The following is a 20,613-nucleotide window of genomic DNA, read 5'->3' as shown; positions in this document are numbered from 1 at the left end:
ATCTTCCCAGTAGTTTTGAACCAAAGCACAGTGTAGATGGGATGATAATATTAAAGATTTCCATTTGCATATGTCAGGCACTGTGATGGATACTTCACAACTTAAACTTTCACAATAATCTTCAAGGTAGAAATTATGATCTATATTTAATAGGAAAATCCAGGGGTTAGAGAGGTTAAGTAACTTGCCCAAAACCATGAGATGGAACTGAGAGTCAAAGAAATTCTACATTCTCTGCTCCTTAAGAAGCCCCCCATATAAATAGATATGTACCTTGGTATTAAGTAATTAACTAGTCCTATGATATAACTCTAAGACATATATAGGTAAATATGAAAAATAGATTACAAAACAGTGATTGCAAACTTAAGAATCTGGAGTCAGATAGACATAAATTCAAATTCTGGCACCATTCCTCGATAACTGTGTTACTTTGGCAGAGTTATTCAGTTTCTGAAGCTTCAGTTTTTTCATTTGTAAAATGGTAATATTGGAATGAGCTTGTCTACTGCATAGGGCTATGGAGATAATTAAATGAGAAATATGTATGTAGGGAGAGAGAGAGAGAGCTCAGTACAGGACTCTGAATCTGCACTCAGTCAACATTAGGTATTATGTTTATAATTATTTTTACCAAAATACAGATATATTAGTAGTCACATCTGATCCAAATGTTTTTATTATCAATATAACTTATGTTAAATTTTTCTTTTTTTTTTTTTTTGAGACGGAGTCTCACTCTGTCACCAGGCTGGAGTGCAGTGGCGCGATCTCAGCTCACCGTAACCTCCACCTCCCAGGTTCAAGCAATTCTCCTGCCTCAGCCTCCCAAGTAGCTGGGACTACAGGTGAGCGCCACCATGCCCAGCTAATTTTTGTACTTTTAGTAGAGACGGGGTTTCACCACATTGGCCAGAATGAGCTCCATCCCTTGACCTCGTGATCCACCTGCGTCGGCCTCCCAAAGTGCTGGGATTACAGGCATGAGCCACCGCGCCTGGCCAAATTTTTCATTTCTAACAAACATAGTTATGAGATAGTCAGATAAAGGTTAACATTATCCTTAGTTTCTTCTCCACCTGGATGTTAATACATTCTCTTCTGTCCCTTTCTCTTTCTTTTAGTATCAGACTTTGAGAAACATTCATCTCTCATCCATCCCTTTTCTAGAGCTCCTAGAAAATATTTTGACTGCCTTCTCAAGGTGACCTTTTCTCAGATTAGCAATTTACCTATTGCTCATGAGGTAGGGTTGTCTCAATAATTCATGTTTACCAAAAAAAAAAAGTTGCCATGAATTTTTACTCTCCTTTCATTATTTTCCATGGGAATATACCTTAAAACAGGTCATGCACTACAAACTCTTTTAAAACCCTTAAGTATGTTGCCAAAATGCTTTCCAGAGGTGAGAACGACACTCCTAAAGCAGTGTACAAGAGTGGCCCACTTACAGCATCACAGCCAATATTACCTTAGAATTAAAAATTGTTTTTAACCTGATAGGTAAAAAATGGCATCTTGTTGTTTCAAGTTGTATTTTCTCAATATTAGCAAGGTTGATTTTTTATTTGAATTTTTGGTCATTTGAATTTATTTGTGAATTATCTAATCAAGCTCTTTTGCCCTTTTCTACTTGGACTTTAGTGATTTTGTATTGAGAATTCTATGAGTGCTTGATTTTTCTTTAACAGGTTGGTATTTTAAAAGCAGGCAAATATGTAGCATTATGGTAGCTGTACAAAAAGCTTGAATAAATAAAAATTAGAAGTATCTATACTAATGCACACAAATTCAACAAACGGTTATTGGGTGTTTAGTACAAGAAAGGCACTATTCATGGATATGCAGTATAAAACATTCTCTGCTCCCAAGAAGCATGTGATCTTAGTTGAAGATCAAAATACAGAATAAAGAGACACAATATGAAAAATGCTAAATGAATGGTCACGTAATTAAGGACTGCATCAGGGGAGGGAGTGGTCATTGTGAGTTTGTATGGTCAGGTAAGTCCTACTATATACGTAAGGTAAAACTTGGGTGGTTTTGAATGAAAGGAAGAAATGTGAGTAAAGCAAATAAAAGGGTGTGTCATTTTGAAGAAGTCCTGAGAAGGAAGCAGAGGTCAGAATCCATCTTACTTTTTCCTTTTTTCGGAAACTATGAATCGACCACCCCTGTATTGGAGGAGAGTCTGTCTTAAGAGTTTGAATTTTAATAAGCTTTCATCATAGCTGCAAATATGAAGCCTGGTTTTAGTGCTAACCCAGTATCAGTCTGAAGGAAGTTACAAATAAAATCTATGTTATTGTTTCACTGCTCTTTAGATCTTATGCTTAGATGAAAGATCTCCTGTCAATTCAATGGGACACTTGGGGGCCAAATGTAAAGCTGACTTCTATCACTGTATGCAATGGTAATTGTATCAGTTTATTTTCAGCTTGTGAGAAAAGAAAGCCTGTCACAGAATGGCTTGAATAACTAGGGTTCTATTTTTCTCACAGGACAAAAGTCTGGAGTTAGAAGGCTGTTGTCAGTGGTTCAGAGGACCAGCTCTGTTAAGGCCAGTAAGTCTCCGATTCTCAAGCTTGTCACCTCATTGCCACAAGTTTGCTGTTGCAGCTCACAACATCATACCCACTTCCAAGATGGGAAGACAGGAGACAGAGTGATTCCAGCCCTGTATCTCCTTTGTATAAAGAAAGCAAAAACATTTTAGAAACCCCATAACAGAATTTCACTGCTTTCTAATTTGCCAAAACTGTATCACACAACCTTCCTTTGATATAAGAGAAGCCAGGAAAGCAAGTAGTTTAGTGGAACACATATAAAAATTCCCAGGGAAGTTGGAAATTGATGTTGAAACAGTTAGTCTCAGGGTCTGCCATAGTGATGCTACACAAAGATAAGGTGAAGAAATTATCTGGAAACACAGAAGCTTTAGAGTTAACACTGCAAGATCACAGGAAAGAATAATATGGATAAAAATGCTCACTAACTCATACTAACAGCTTTCCAATTTGCGTTAAATAAAAGACAAGTTTAGGATTCAGATCATTCCTGTAATATAGTTAACTAGAATGAAAGTTCTAAAGTACCAAAGCATCAAATATTTAAAGTCTAAGATACTAAAGACCAAAGAGATAGCTTGAAAGGATTTTATTCTTTGCATTTTTGAGTGAGTTCAGGGTTGGCAGAACCCCATCACTGCCTACATTATTGATGGGGATATCTGAAAAGAAGCAGATGTTTTGCCAAGAAAGGGAATATGAATCATTGTACCTAATAAGTTGAGAATCTTAGGAAACAATCTACACAGCTCATGAGTGAAACTAGCAATTAATCTTGACATGTTTTATAAAAGGTTGGGTTGCTTAACATTTCTCCCAAGTAATTTTTTTAAGTTTGCTGTAGGCAGGAAGGTAAAAAGACTGACAGTGCAGGAAACTGAACTTTTCTTTCCTCCAAATGCCAACTGTGCCAGTTGGATATTGAAATATGAGGTAGTTCATGATAGGAGATTAGTCAAACTCATTCACCAACTTGCTAGAGGAAGTAATGAAGTGGCGCCATTGGAGACAAGGAGTCATGACCAATTTATTGCTCCATTCTGGATGCTGCATATGTATGCAAAGTTTTATTTATAAAGATAATTTATGTGACAGTTGGGTTATGTGCTAATCAGCAAAACACAGTGTCTAAAACTACACCATGTCACGCTAGCATGTAGATGGAAATTCTTTTGTATTGATTTACATATGAGAGCTTCCCAAGAGGTATGCTGCAACCAAAATGCATCCATTGATTCTCCCTCCATTTGCTTCTTTGAGGAGGAGAAAATGAAAACCTGATATTTTTAAAGTTCGTTGATGTTGCCATCCCCATTTGAGCCTACATTTGGCTACAAATAAATTGTTGAAATCTTATGCCAATAACTCCGTATGGCTCTCTTATTTTCCTTTAATTTTAAGCTTTTAGATTACCTTAAAATGTTGATATTATTATTTAATATCTATTTAATTTATAATTAACAGAAATTCAAACAGAATAAGCTCAGTGTGATCAGTAATCTGGATCAAATGAAGTCAGAGTCACTCTGTCTATATCTGATCTCAGAGCCAGTATATCTATTAGTAACTTTTCTATGAAAATTTATATTTTAAAGAGAAGTAGGGAAAAATTTGATCCAGAAGTCTGTTCTTTCTTTCTTTCTTTTCTTTCTTTCTTTTTCTTTCTTTTTTTCTTTTTCTTTCTCTCTCTCTCTCTCTTTCTTTCTTATATCCATTTATATTCTTATAATAAATAATATGCACTGTTTAACTGCTTCCATTATATTGAAATATACATTATATATATATACATATTTACACACACACACACCATGCATCTTTATACATTTATTCATAAACACCCAAACACTAACATCTAGAACAATAACTGGATTTCCTAATACAAGAACAGGAAAACAAAAGACACAAATTCCATCAATAACTATTTTTTTTCTTTTTTTTTTTCACCATCTGCCCACCTCTTGCTCTCTCCTGGACTTCCCTTTCATTCAGCCTCCCATTATTTCCATCCATTGCCTCTCAGTAAAGCATTTCACAGACATAGATACTACATATGACATCAGATTCAAAGAGATGAAAAGAACATTTGGCATCTTCAGTCATCAGGCACATGTAAATTCAAAACCATAATAAGATACCATCACACACCTGCTAAAGTAAAGAAAAAGCACTGACAATACCCAGTGCTGGTGAAGCTGTGGAACAATTTGAACTCTCATACATGTCTGGTAAGAATGTAAGATGGTACAACTTTGGAAATGAGTTTGGCAGTTTATAATGGATTTAAACATACACTTTCAATATGACCCACGTGTTATTAGTTCAGGTTGTCTAAGAAGAAGATGCTATGACTGGTATTAAAGATACAAAAGATTTGGGGGGCTGGAGGTGGAAACACCTTTGAAATACAGGGGTGGGACCCAGAAAAGGTGAGGAGAGACTTCAAACCATGATGCAGGTCTGACACTTGTGAAAGAGACGGGAAAGGAAGAAAGAATTAGTAGGAAGAGTCATAAAATTCCAAGAAAGATTCGGTCAGGAGTCCTTAATCAAAACTCATCCACTGGATAAACAAAATGTGGTATGTATACACAAATGGAATACTATTCCACCATAAAAACTTAAAATAATGTCATTTGCAGCAACATGGATGGAGCTGGAGGTCATTAGCTTAAGTGAAATAAACCAGGCACAAAAAGACAAATACCACAAATTTTCAATTCTAGGTGGGAGCTAAAACGTTTGAGCACATGGAGGTAGAGAGTGGAAAAAGTAAACAAAGACTGAAAAGGGCAAATGGTGGGCGGAGGGGAGAATGAAGAGAAGCGGATTAAAGGGTACAAACATACAGCAGGACAGAATGAATAAATCCAATGTTTGATCCAGAGTAGGGTGACTATACTTAACAAAAACATATTTTACTTGGATGATGGACACCCTAAATAGTCTGACTTATTCAGTACACATTATATACATATAAGAAAACTTCTCATGTACCCTACAAATTTGTACAAAAAAAAATCACCCATTGGAGGAATTCAATTCCACATCTCGCAGGCATGGGCCCACTCTTGTTCCCTTGCTGTGCTAAATCATTGGCTGGGAAGCATGGAAAGACAGTGGCTAGTGTGGCCTTTGTGCAGACTTCATGGTGGATACATAGGGGCAAAAGCTACAGCTGTCTGTCACTATGCTCGCCACAGCAAGAAGTATGAGCAGCACTTTTTCAAGCAGCCACAACACAATAATTTCAATCATAGGTATACACCCAAAAGAAATGAAAACACATGTCCACACAAAGTCTTTGCTTGAATATCTTCCTACTGTGTTCTTGGACACTTTATTGATACCTCTGTTATAGAATTTACCAGTTTGTCTTATTGTCAGTTTTTATTAGCCTAGTTCCATTTCCTGAGTGTGATTCTTTTACAAACATAATTTTATTTTTGATCCTTTACTCTCTAGATGCAAACGTATATACACAGCATTCATAGACTATTTAATTCATGTTAGTTAAGAACTAATATGCGAGTCCAACAACAGGTGAGTGAATACATAAAATGTGGTATATTTATAAAATGCAATACCACTCAGAAATAAAACAAAATTAACTATGGGTACACACAACACCATGAATGAACACAAAAACATAGATTGAGTAATAGAAACCAGATTCGAGAGACTGTTTAAAATATGATTCTATTTATGTGGAATTTTAGAAAATGCAAACCAACATGTAGTGACAGAATACCAATCAGCGGTTGCTGCAAAGGGGCTGGAGAAACATTTTAGGATGATGATGTTTTACACTTGGATGTGGTAGAGTTGTTGTGAGGGTAAATACATTTTTCAAAACTCATTGAACTGTATTTTAAAAACTGATAACATTTTATTGTGTGTAAATTATATCTCAAGAGGTTGAATATTTTTTAAGCGAACCAGAATTTTATGAAATAATATTTTCCAAAGTTTCCTTTTTCATAAATATGGAAAAGTCAAGAGATTTGTTGTTCAAAAATGTGGAAGATAATATAAAAATAGATTACTCATTTATATTTGTTCATACATTAAACTGGGCAGTATATGATGATGCAGAATGTTTTATCATAGGTGATATGATTAACAATTAATGTTATATTCAAAGCAACAGTTGAAACCATCAATACTTACCTCTTAAAATTTAGAGAAAGTGAGGAAGGGAATGTCACAGAAATTCCTTAGGTAAAAAAGGTGAAAAAAGTTCACAATTATATCTATTTAAAATCCTAACGTATGAAAGAAACACTTAAGTCATTCTGTCTTTTCCATGAATGCAGGAACTCACACTTCCATTTCAGGTGTTTAAAAAGGAACACCAGCAGAGGCCTTGCGCCAGGATGAGACACAGGATAAGAGGGATCTTGTGTGGATGCCTGGCTTTAGAGAAGTTCATGAGAGGATATTAGCAACAAAGTCAGTGCTATGGTTGAAAACACATTTATTTTCACAGAGAGAAAATTGCAGCCTCAACAGCCTTTGGTGAGAACTTATCCCCAATGAACATCTTCCCTAAACATATCAAGGGGCAGATGGAAATCACAAAATAATATTAATTCTTAACCCCTGCCTAAATAAAACTTGAAATCCATATGCCACTGATCTTGGGTCAGTAGGACATTTTTAATTGAAATAGAACATGAAAATGCCTGACTGAAAAGTACTCTAGGTTAACTGAGTAAAATTTCCTTTACCCTCTGCTTGGCAGAGTGTGAAGCCATCAACACGAAAGAGAAAGTAAAGTCAATGAAGAAAGTTATCTATGAATGTTGGCATTGGACTATTGAAATAATTCCTGAATCAATTCAAGCAAAAATTATTATTCTTATATAATTGATTTATATAATTGAATAAAACTGGATTACAAAATATTTATGGTTATAAATTGCAGTTGAAGTGTTTATACCCTCAAAGCGCCTAAAATCATGGTATTGTTCATTACCTTCATAGCAAAAGATAAATAGAATAAAAATGGAATTTTTTTCTGAATCAGCCGAGTATTTATTCTGCTTTGCATTTCGCTTAGTTCTGTCAGAACCAGTGTACTTTTTTATTCCTAAAAAAAGAGTTGGCATAATTGCATATAACATTTTTCATACCCCCAAAATAAAATAAAATATTTGTTTATTCAATATTTATTAAGCACCTACTATGTGCTGGTAAATATTGCTCCTCATTGAAGAAAAATAATACACTGTATATACATATTCTCTGTCCTCATAAAGCTTACATGATTGGAGCAAACACACACACAAAAAATTATAATAAGTGATAGGAAGGAAAATAAGCAAGGGTGTGAGGAAAAGGATGATGAAGGGTATTCAGAGAAGGCCTTCTAGAGATGACACCATTTAATCAGAGAACCTCCCAAAAGAAAAACTCAATTAGATATGCATTGGGATGAATTTTCCAGGCAGAGGTGAGGTCTGCAAAGGCTCTAGAGAGAAAGAGGTCAGGCCTCTTGAAAAAGCAAAAGAGCTGGCAGGGCTGGAGCCCAGCAAAGGAGGAAGATAGTGGTGTTAGGCAAGGGTCAGGTCACATAGGGATTTTTAGGCCTTGGGAAGAGGTTTTTAAGTTCATTCAAAGTGCAGTGGGAAATCATTAAAGGGCCTTTACAAGGGAAGTGATGTGGTTCTGTTAACATTTTGATAAGGCCATTTTTCCTGCAGTGTGTAAATTGGGTTAGATGAGAGCAAAAGTTGGTTAGAAGTCTGGTATCAGAAGATTGTTGCAGTCATTCAGGAGAGAAGTAACAATGGCCTGGTTAAGGTGATAGTGGTGGAACCAGAAGAGAGAATGGGGTTATATCTATTTTGTAGAGAGTATAAGCAGGATTGCTAATAGATAGAGTAGAGCATAGAAGAAAAAAAAAATCAGTGTTGGCTCCTAGGATCTGGTTTCCACAACAAAGTGGATGATGGTACTATTTACTGAGTCAGAGGCAAGTAGGAGAAGCAAATGTGCTCGGTGGGGATAAAGAATCAAAATTTCCATTCTTTGGAAATTTTGGAAAAAGAAGTTTATGTGTAGTGTAGAAAAGTGGGCCCAGTAGTAAGCCTGGAAGAATGCCAACATTTGTAAGCATGGCAAAGAAGAAACCAGCCAAGGAGATCGATAGCAAGGGTTAGTTATGAAGAAGGAAAATTAGGGAAGAGGCATGTTCCCTACTCCCACAGAGTATTTGAAGAATAAAGAGTATTAAATTGAGGACAAAGAGTTGGCTAGATATGACACGTGCAAGTTATTGGTGACCTTGACAAGAGCAGTGTACATGGCGTAGTGAAGCTACCACTGTGAGAAATGAATGAGAAGAAAGAAGATGAGGATATGTGTAGACAGTTCTCTTGAGTTTTCTCAGATCAGGAAGAAGATTTTGATTTTTTTAAGATGGAAAGCAGCACAGCATGATTGATGATGCTAGTGGTAATAATCCAGAAGGAAGTGATAGAAAACGATGCAAGAAAAATACTGTCATCGAACGAATAAGGAACTTGAGAAGAAAGCCACAAATGGGATCAGATCTTTGGTGGGAAGAGAAAGGTTTTCTCCATTGTGACAGAAGTAAGGGAGGAAAACTTGGATATTAGCATAGGTAAGTTTTAGGTCTGGAGAAAGAAAGATTAGAAATTGGTGTCTATTTTTTCTATATTATCAGTTCAATTCTTCCAAAAAGTTTCAAAGCATTAATATTTAACCCATCCTAACTTGGAATGTTGCCTGAAGGAACAGATAAAACACACCTTAAATATAGCATTCATCCTCCACTATGGTCATTCCCTGGAAGACTGACTCTGAGAACAAAGGAACTATTATTTTTACAGGAAATAAATGTATGAGTCACAATCAATATTCTGAAAACATCTGAATTTTTTCTAAAGAAATTTATGGGCCTAATAGAACACAACATACTTTTCCTTCCTTATGCAACAGACACTTAGAGCAGGTTAGGGCACAAACACGTATTATAGTTACCCCTGTCTCATATATTAATTGAAGAAAACACACATTTTTATTATTATCTAGTTGATTCCACCCAGATGACACAATACTGCAAATATCTGTGACGTTAGTAGTGTAGACAAAAGGTCATGTCAAAATAAAAAGCACATGTCTCATGTATAATTATGTTACCAATCAAGGACTGAACCAACCCACTTTTCAAAACGGACTTCTCTCAGTAATCTCCTGAAACCACCTCCAAAATCCAGGAACACTGAGCCAAGGAATAGGTTCCTAAATCCAGGAAGACGTTGAACTTAACATGATCAAACTGATATAGACTTTCCAGCTCATCTAATTCCGTGATTTTCAATTTTCCCTGAAGACTTTTTATTTTCCAGTGAAATCTTATGTCAGACAGATTAGGATGGTGCTCAGCCCCTGATGCTAGGATTCCCTCACATACTTCTGGTGGCTCTTATATACCATGCAAGCACTGTGCTTTGGTTCCAGGTACAGTGACATTGGTGGGATATTTTTTTTTTTTTGCACCTCTCATAGAAAATGGAAAGTATAATGAAATGGAAAGAACATAACAGTTTTGATTTTATATGGCATGGATATTAAAATATATAAAACATTAAATATTTAAATAATATCCCACTTATGGAAAATGGTCTTTAAATCTGTTCACATTTGGAAAGTAAAACTCACTTTAAACCTTTAGCATTAGGCAAAAGTATTGAATTTATAAAATTGCACCTTCTGTCAAAAAATGTTAGTTGAGGGAACTGATCCTACTGTTTGCGTCTGCCAGAAACAAATCTAACACACAAAAATTGTGGTGGGTTTCTTAAGATTAATGTAGATTTTGCTATGAATTGTGTCTGCATAGAATATCTCTCTCTCCCGCTCTCTCTCTTTCTCTCGCTCTCTCACACACAAACACACAAACACACACACACAATATTTTTCTTCAGTTTGAGTGTGGTTTGTTTGCTGTGCTGCTTCTTAGCAACCAGGGACTCTATAGGCAAGGTGTGTTTCAAACATCTCATCCCTGTGCCTTACTGCTGCCTCTCTTCAGCTCCTTACTATTGAGAAAGAGGGTATATTTTACAGCACCTGTCATCCAGCATCATAAAATTATAACAACATGAAATAATGACAGTAAGAGGATGGTGACATAACCATATAAGGTGTTGTAAAAAGAAAGTATTAAAACACACGTGTCTTACTGAATTGTCTGTGCAATGCAGTCACACACCAAAGTAGAGATGGCATCTGTATTGCCTGCATAACTGTCCAAACTTTCACTTTGTCTCTCTTACATGCAATTTGGCCCAAGATGTTTACTTCCTATTTGTCAGAAATGAGATTTCCAATTATATACATGGTAATTGTGCATCCAGCAGAAGAGAAGGAAGCCCCCGAGAATGTATTCTTTTCCATTATACATCTAATAAGAAACTTTGACTTTAACGTAGCAGAGGGTCATCCTTGAAGGCTATGATTTACATATTCATATTACTTGGAGGCATAGCATTTACTTCAATAAAATGATAGGCCACTAAAATTGGCAGAAATTAATACAAAAACATTATAATGTTTTCAAGGAATGTACTTCTTGAAATAATTATACAAAATTAATAAAATTAATTAAAAACCTGATCATCTGTTTTAACTTAAATTATTAAATAAAAACCATATCATGTCATTGATTTTAATGCTGTTCCTATTTCAATGATATATGCCACACATTTACCAGCTATTAAACTCAATTATACAATTATTCTATGGTGCAAATGTTGAGACAATAATCTCAGAGAATATAAAACCAAATTTTCAAAAAGGAGAATTTCCACAAGTTGATGTTCCTTTTTTATTTTTATTTTTATTTTTATTTTCCCCAAGATGGAGTCTTGCTCTATCACCCAGGCTGGAGTGCAGTGGCGCCATCTCAGCTCACTGCAACCTCTGCCTCCCGCGTTCAAGCAATTCTCCTGCCTCAGTCTCCCGAGTAGCTGGGATTACAGGCGCCCACCAATGCACCAGGCTAATTTTTGTATTTTTAGTAGAGACAGGGTTTCACCATGTTGGCCAGGCTAGTCTCGAACTCCTGACCTCGTGATCCACCCACCTCGGCCTTCCAAAGTGCTGGGATTACAGGCATGAGCCACTGTGCCCGGCCAGCCTTCCTTTTTTATACCTACTATCTTTCTCCATTCTGAAAAAATCAGAGCACATCACTATTTAAAAAAAAAAAAAAATCATAGACTTTTTAATTCATTTTCTTATAAGGCTGCTGTAAATATATGGGCTTTCTCTTTCTTATTATAGGTTAAACACATTTGAATAAATAATTCAAATTAATTAAGATCTTGTTATATAGTCTTCACTAAATTGTTGCTTAGCCTTTCACAGAAATTAAAAGCAAATGAAGCAAAAGTTTCTTTCAGTGTGCTAAAGTTCCAACAATATGAAAGCTTTTCTAATATAGAAGTCAATTAACCATTATACAGTAGAGAATTTACTCTTCATTTTTCTTTAGTCATTTTCACCATTTGATGAAGAAAAGGTATCATTATTCTTAAAATCAGGATTTTTAATAATAAGCATGCATTGGAAAAATATATGGCAATAGAATTTCAAAGGTTATTACATCATTGAACTCAGAAACAATTTATTATCTTAACAAATGCATTATAGTTTCTTCCATAAAGTGTTAGTGAATGTTAAAAATAACACCTATTTTGGGAGAAGATGCAGTACATTGCCTGATTATACGTGACTAGTACAACTAGAAATTAGTACATTTCTAGAAGGCAATTTGACAATATAGATCAAAGGCTTTACAACTATACATATACTTTAACTCAGCAACTACACATCTGGAAAAGATTCCAAGAAAGAACAGCACTTTACAGAAATTTATGTATAAAGATGTTCCAACAACAAGAAACAGGTGGAGTAAATCAATGGCTAATCAGTGTGTGGAATACTATGTAACTATTAAAAATGTTGAAAATCTATACACATAAGTAGGGAGGAAACAATATAAACAGTATTTAAATCTGTTGCAACTGGGTCCCACTCTCACCCTGAAAAGGCAGAACAGAGTTCTGGGCACACCGTGGGCCCAGTAAATGCTGCCTTAACTAGCAGTAACTCTAAACAGAAAGCCTTTGCTTAGTAATCCTACATCAAGGTTTGTCTCTGCAAGGATACCAAGGCAACTTCTTAGGAGGAGTTGTACAAAGATCTGATTGACCTGAAGGATTTAGAGCATGAACAGAGCAAGAGCTTTGTACTTTCAGAAGACCACTTTTTTTCCCCCCATTATCGTCATTGGAGATGAACACATGGAGATGCACAGAGCTTGGTATCAGGCCCCATTGAAAAGAACCATCAAGTCTTCATTCACCAGAAGAATGTACTTCAGCAGCATGTTGTGTTATTAGAAAATTCATTATCAGAAGTAGTAGTAACATTGCAAGTAAACTAAACTAGCCTAAGACAGCAGAGCAGGGTGAAGGGTAACCAGTATTATAATACTTAAAAATTGTCAATCAAGATAAATTGCTATCTCTTTGATGAAAATGTTTCCCTTTCAGGCAGTTATTATCCAATTCTTGGTACTTTGTGAAGTGACACTGTTCTCCATATATGCATGTAAATGTCTACATATATAATTTAATTTTTCATGTACTTAATACCTTTGAAGAGTTAAACAAAAGATTCAAGCAGTGATTTGTGTGAGCTAAAGAGGACATTAAGAACGATGGTTCTGCAATTTTATATGAACATGGATTTGATAGTGAGATGGCAGACAAAATAGATGCCTCAGAAGAGGTTGCAAGCCCCAAAAAGCTTTATTTACAGAGAACTCAATTTTTTTTTAAAGAGAAAAACTCACTTGGAAAGAGTGTATGGTTATTTGGTGACTTACAGTCACCAGAGTTTCCCCTTAACTCCTTTCCCCTGACCTGTCCTTCTCTGTTAGACAGTTCAGATAAAGCCAACTTCATTTGATAAATATGTGTTCTGAGATATGCTAATTAATGCAATTTTTGTCAATGTGGGTACATTTTTCTCATTGTAATTTCAGATTGATCTTCCTTTTGGCAGAGGCTCCTAAACTAGAATTTTGTATTTCTTAGTAACCACTCTGTCAAGGAGGTATAATTTAATACACTTTAGGAAAATGGAGAATCCTATTGTGATAAGAAGAAAATCCTTTATTTATCTGTGTTTTCAATATATCATAACGAATCTTCTAAAAACCTATTTGAGGTCGAGTGCGGTGGCTCATGCCTATAACCCCAGCATGCTGGGAGTTTGAGACCAGTCTGGCCACCATGGTGAAACCCCGTCTCTGCTAAAAATAAAAATAAAAAAAATTAGCTGAGCATGGTGGCACACGCCTGTAATCCCAGCTACTTGGGAGGCTGAGACAGGAGAATTGCTTGAACCCAGGAGGCAGAGGTTGCAGTGAGCTGAGATCGGGCCACTGCACTCCAGCCTGGGCAACAGAGCGAAACTCTGTCAAAACAACAACAACAACAAACAAACAAACAACAAGAAAAAACAACAACAAAAAACACCTATTTGAGTAGGGCACAGACCACAGAGGTACAGTTTGCTTTTTGATCTTGGGTGCCTTTTGCAAGCCATGAGAGTAACTTTTATCTGTGTTACTATGTGAGTCACAAGGACAAATTCAAACATGAGTTCCTGGAGATTGAATTCCAACCAGACAAGAAATTGAGATGTGCCAACGACAGTAATTACAAGGATAATGTCATGATCAGAAAAGAGGCTTACATATATAAAAGTATGATGGAGGAACTGAAGAGAATAATTAATGGCAATGAAATTACCAAATAGCACGATGCTCTGTGGCCTCCTCCTGACCAGGAGGAGCTTGAAATCGTCATTGGACATGAACACGTTTCTTTTACAACATCTAAAATTGGTTCCCTTATTGATGTTAAGCAATCCAAGGATCCAGAAAGCTTAAGAATATTTTATTATCTTGTTCATGACCAGGAAGTATCTGGTCTTCATTGTTACTGAATTACACTTCAAGATCAAGCCAATCTAGATTAAACATTGACGTGGATGCAAAGAAGGTGGATATAGCTGTTTTTAATCAACATTATCAGAAAATTTTTGTGTACATCAGAGTAATATTTTTCATAAACTATAAATGATTGTGTCTAATAAATAGTGACAAAAATAACAAGTAAACTTAAAAACCTATTTGTAATCCTAAGGGCCTCAAAGATCATTTCTGAAGATACTGTAAAATGCATGTTATTTCAAATAAATAAAATCTGTCTATTTAACTTTGATATATCACTAACAAGTATTGGAATATATTCTAAATTCATGGCAATAAGAATTCACAAAAAATTCAGGCTCCAACAATCATTAATATTCTCAATAGACTAATTACTGTGTGGTCCAAGTATACAGCACAGATGACTGAGGTCTTCTGCTGGAAGAATGCTATACCAGTACAGGCTAGTATATAATTCTTTTTGCTTTTTATTGATTTTATTTAAGGAATTTGTATATTTTCTTCCTTCCAAAGAGCAACCTTTATTCTTCATTAGGATCCTTGTAAATTAAAAGCAAAAAAAAATCTTTGTTTTATATCTGGCGAACAAATGGATGTTCCTCCTTCAGCCTCAGACAGAGGGATTGATAGCTTTGTTATCAAATTCTGAATGAAATAAATTTTGTCTCACTTTGAGAGTAAATAGTGATAACTCTGCCAACCAACGTGGACATAACTCATTGCACTTCTATTGGCCAATGAATGTACCAGGAAATGGGCTTGAAAAAATGACATTTAAGTACTACTTAAATAGTAATATAGACTATTTCGTTCATCTGGGTGGTTTTCATTTCATTATTTACATGTACTGTTCTTCTATTATTTTTGCTATTCATTCTATTATTAGAAGATTGGAAAGCTGAAATCTATTTGGTAGTGTTTATTCACAAATAGATATGTAGTAGGAGAATGTATAGCATAGGGGTTAAATATGACCCTAGAGTCTGGAAAGTCTGAATTAGTATCTGTGGTAGACTATACTATTGTTCAGGGTATTCCCTGCTCCTCTCTGGGGAAAGATCCAACTACTCCACCCTATGATAGCATGATTAGCCTTGATCTCGCTAATGAAGTGTGAGCAAGTGACATTTTTCACTTCGGGGTAGAATGTTTAAGAGCCAGTGCACCATGGTTTATCAGGATGTCTTCTTATCTCTGTCATGTACCTGAAAATATTTTAGATAAAACATTAATTCTGTGAGCTTGGGTTCCCTAGTGAAGAGATCACGGAGCAAAATGATAGCCAGGGTGCCATAAACATGGAATAGGGGTAAGGAATGAACCCTAGTGATTATAAACCACTGAGAGGTGGGAGAGTGTTTGTTAACCGCTAAATAACCAAGTCTCAGTCCCCACTAGTGATGTAACCTTATGAGCAGGCTTAGCACCTCTTTGGCTTAATTTCCTCATTTTCAAAATGGAGATAATCTAAACTAGATAATTTAGGTAAAACAGCACAGTGCCTACTATGTAATAAATATCTAGTAAATGATGGCTTGTATTATTGCTACTGTTAATACTGCCAGGAATTTCACTAAATACTATAGATTATATGATTATCTCATGAAGTTGGAAGTTTGATAGGGGACCTGTAAACCAATTCCTATAGCAACGAGATAAATGTCTCAAGACGATGAAGAGGTGCTTCCAAATCAGAAGCATTTAGCTTTAACAGGTTATCTGCAAAGACTCCCTGAATGTATGACATTTGAGTTAAGAACTAATGGGTAAGATTTTTCCAGGCAAACAAGAAGCATAAAGGCATTCTAGGTGGAAGGGCCAGCATGTACAAAAAAAAAAAAAAAAAAAAAATGCATGGCCCCTTTTAAGAATTCTAAGCACTTTGTAACTCCAAGAAGGCTGGGTATGTGAGCTAAAGGGTTGAATATTTATCCTCTAGATGAGAATCTTTATCCTCTAGATGACACAGCCCCATCGAAGGGTTTTAAGTCCAAGTGTGGCAACATATCATACCTCAGGTCAAGATGGAAAGAGTTATGCCATGTAAAGTAGACCCCCACAGCACCTTTTATACGTAAGTACACTGCTAAAGTTTAAAATATGTTTCTCTTTATTTGAGCAAAATGGAGGTGGGCCATCTAACTCTAACATGGATTGGGTGGTCTGGCTTGGTGAAAAGAGAATGCTAGGCCTCTTTGCACCACATAAGTTGCCCATTTAGGCCTCTTATAACCATATTAGTTGCTCATTTTTCCTGCCTTGGCCTTGGTTTCATGAAATTACTCTTTGAAAATATGTATGGATTCTACAATACTATGATAGAAGAAATATACATGTAATATTCACTAGTTTTTTACAATGAGTGGTTGTGGCTATCTAATGATTTAAGGTAGAAATCCCATAACGTTCAGAACATTTTTGAATACTTCAAATTAATAGTATACTTTGATAAAGAACAATTAATAACTTTGACAAATTAGAATAAAATTAAAAATGAATAAATAGTACTTTTTAGATTTTGTATTTAAGAATTTTGATTTGAAATTTTAAATATTAAGACATTTATAGTTTTTTAAATGATTAATTCTTATTAGAAATAAGATTCCATCTATTTTGAGTGAGCCTAAGATTCTCTGATACTGACCAGGATTCGTTTGAATTTTTCACTAATAATGACAGTTAATATATATATGGAACTATATGTGTCATGAACAGACGTAAGAATTTCATATGGAGGAATTATTTTAATATTTATGGCAATCCTAAATGTTAGACTGTACTATTATTATATTTTATACATAACAAAATTAAGATTTGAAGGGGGTAAGTGACTTGCCCAAGGTCAAACAGTATGAGGTGGACCTAAGATTTGAATTTGGCAGACTGGCTCCAGATTCCATGCTTTTAGCTACAATGGTATATTGCCTCCCGTTTTTACTGATCAGACCACGTGTAAAAATTAGAGCAGTACAAATATGTGAGTAATATGTGTGCCTTTTTGCTTTGAAGGGAGAGGAGGAATGAGGATTACCAATAATATCCTCTCTTCAGTGAAGTACCAGATTAAACCCCAAGCCAAACATATTTGACTAAGTCTGGACAATTGTTGGAAAAATAAGGGGGACCAACCATGAGGAACCGTAGCTAGGAATCAGCTTGGCATACCCCAGACCCCACCACAGGTCTAGACTGGTGTGTGGTCAAAGCCAATGTGACAGAGAGGTGGGTGCACATGGTCTAGGACAGCCAGGGGGCAGTCAGAACAGAAAAATCAGCAAGAGCAGTCAAGATGATGTGTAGAATAAATCAATGATTCTTACAATTTAGATCTTCCATTTTAAGCCCTTTGATTTGACTTTCTGGTCACAAGTACTGATTATGATACAAATAACTAAAATAATTTATGAATTAAGCTCCTGACTGAGGAAGACACAAATAAGTTCTCTAACCATCTCACAATGATTTTAACACATCCATATAATTTTTCTTTGGCAGAATGAAACAGAGACAGTAAACAGTTGGAGCTGAATTATTACACTGGTGATGGTAATTCCTACTTCCTGGACCCTCAATTCTCCCCTAGTTCCTTTATTCCAAAGAACAGCTTTTTAAACTCTGCTTTCTGTTCTGACCTCTACTCAGTATCTCTGTTTAATTCTGGTTATCAAGAGTCAGATTTGTTTGTTGCCACAAAACACCTCCAACCAATACAATATTAGTCCCCCCTAAACTGAAAAAGTTATCTCTCATTCCACTTGCCTTTCTTTATCCAAACCCCATTAAAAATGAGTAAATAGTACTTCTTAGATTATGTATTTAAGAATTTGGATTTGAAATTTCCTTTACTAAGAATAAATTTGAAGTGACAGCCACTGGTACTACAGGTATGCATAGTAACTTTATTCTGTAATGTATAGTTATCCAAAATTTTAGTGCTTTTTATCCAATTATATTTACATCTCCCCTAACTCTATCACATGATATGGTTCTGAGTGTAATAAATATCATTCAACAAATTCATATTGAATTGAAGCATCACTATCACTATTCTACTATCGTAAGTTCTGTGCACTTTGTTCTATATAAACATTCTCATCATATTAGGAAACTTATTTTTTACTACACTCGTAGTATCTTTAGCAAAGGAGGGGACACTTGTCTTTCAGCAAGGAATACACACTCTCAGCCTGGCTACCATGCTGTTGCATTAAATTCAACTTTATTTTAAAATACATAGATTTTCTTTATAACTTGACACACATAAACAAAAAGTTTGACCATATTCCCATCTTTGACATTCTCCAGGCAGGCCCTACCATTGAATGCTTTGATACAGTAACTCATAGGTTATTTTAAAGTTACTTATCCGACAACCCAGCTGAAAATCAGCAGACAAAGAGTTCCAAACAGAAACCATAAACTGTATGAAACAGAATCTTGCATAAGTTATTTATTTTCTTCAAACTTAAGTGCCCTTAGTTGTAAAATGAAAATGAATAATAATTCTAATCTGCAGTATTGTACTAAGGACTAAATGAGATAAAGTCACTAAAGTGTTTAGTGCAGATAGTGACACAAATACCAATATATCTGAGAGAAGCAGGTTGAAACAAAACAAACGCATGAGCTTTACTATAGAAAAGTCTATCAGACTTCTGTTCAAAAAATGTTTTATTCATTTTTTTGTACATAGCTCTTAACAAACCTGGTTATCTGTTTTCCATGCTACAACAGACTAAGATTAGCAAAGTGAAACATTGGTAGGGGAAAGCTCAGAGCACCCATCACTTTGGCTGGCACACAGTGGCTCTTCTATAAATGTTTATTTGTTATCATTGCCATTGTCAGCTAAGAACAGGCCATTTAGAGTCACCTTGCCTCAGCCAGGTGATTGAGGAGGCACACATAAAAAACAAATTTTAAAGAAGTAATAATGAACCTCAAAAGCCAGTATCATGCAAATATAGCCCTAAACATTTATGCAGACATTGAGGGACTCAGAATATTTACACACAATGGGAGTGTGTTGAGTGTATAAAAAGCAATGGATCTAGGCTTAGTCTCCAATCAAGGTCTTCCTCTCATAAGCTGTGTGAGCCTCAGAAAATTGTTTATTCACTCTATAATCTCAGTGGCCCCAGCAGATAAGGGAGATAACAATAACTACTCCGCAAGGTTGTTCTGAAGACCAAATATATGTGTGAAGTGCCTGGCACATAAGCGTATTTAGTACACGTTGCGTAAGGTGGCAAAGAGATGGATAATACAATTTAGAATAATTTAATTTTTCACTGAAAAGTTTTCTCTTTTTGGCCGGGCGCGTTGGCTCACGCCTGTAATCCCAGCACTTTGGGAGGCCAAGGAGGGCAGATCACGAGGTCAGGAGATCGAGACCATTCTGGCTAACGCGGTGAAACCCCGTCTCTACTAAAAATACAAAAAACTTAGCCGGGCGTGGTGGCGGGCGCCTGTAGTCCCATCTTAGCCGGGCGTGGTGGAAGCTGAGGCAGCAGAATGGCGTGAACCTGAGAGGCGGAGCTTGCAGTGAGCAGAGATCGCGCCATTGCACTCCAGCCTGGGCGACAGAGCAAGACTCAGTCTCAAAAGAAAAAAAAAAAAAAGAGATGTTTTTCTCTTTTTAAGGTTTTGCATTAAAAACTATAAGCCTCAATGATCCAGAGACTTTATTCAGATAGACTTCTTCATTCTTAGACAATGTTAGACAAATAAAGCATTACTACCTATGAATTAGAAACACATACACCATTTTTAAAAGCATTATAAACACAAGTTAAAGGCAAATATTGGATTTTCGTGATTATTTCACTATATATTATATATATTTATATATATATATAATCATAAAAGGTACTCCTTAAATATATATAATTTTAATAGTCAATTCTACCTCAGTAAAGCTGGGCAAATTAAAACATAGAAAACATATACGACAAAGGATTCATAACCTCAATATGTAAAGCTACCCAA

At 35.6% G+C, this 20,613-nt stretch overlaps 1 pseudogene; it reads left to right on the top strand.

The window, feature by feature from the left end:
* Positions 1–9,007: 9,007 nt before the first annotated feature.
* LOC100436885 (protein mago nashi homolog) lies at positions 9,008–14,646 on the top strand (annotated as a pseudogene).
* The last annotated feature ends 5,967 nt before the right edge of the window (positions 14,647–20,613 follow it).

The sequence above is a fragment of the Pongo abelii genome, chromosome 4 (assembly GCF_028885655.2).
Source record: "Pongo abelii isolate AG06213 chromosome 4, NHGRI_mPonAbe1-v2.0_pri, whole genome shotgun sequence".
Lineage (NCBI taxonomy): Eukaryota > Metazoa > Chordata > Mammalia > Primates > Hominidae > Pongo > Pongo abelii.
Note: the sequence above shows the minus strand (reverse complement) of the source record. Positions and strands in the feature narration are given on the sequence as shown.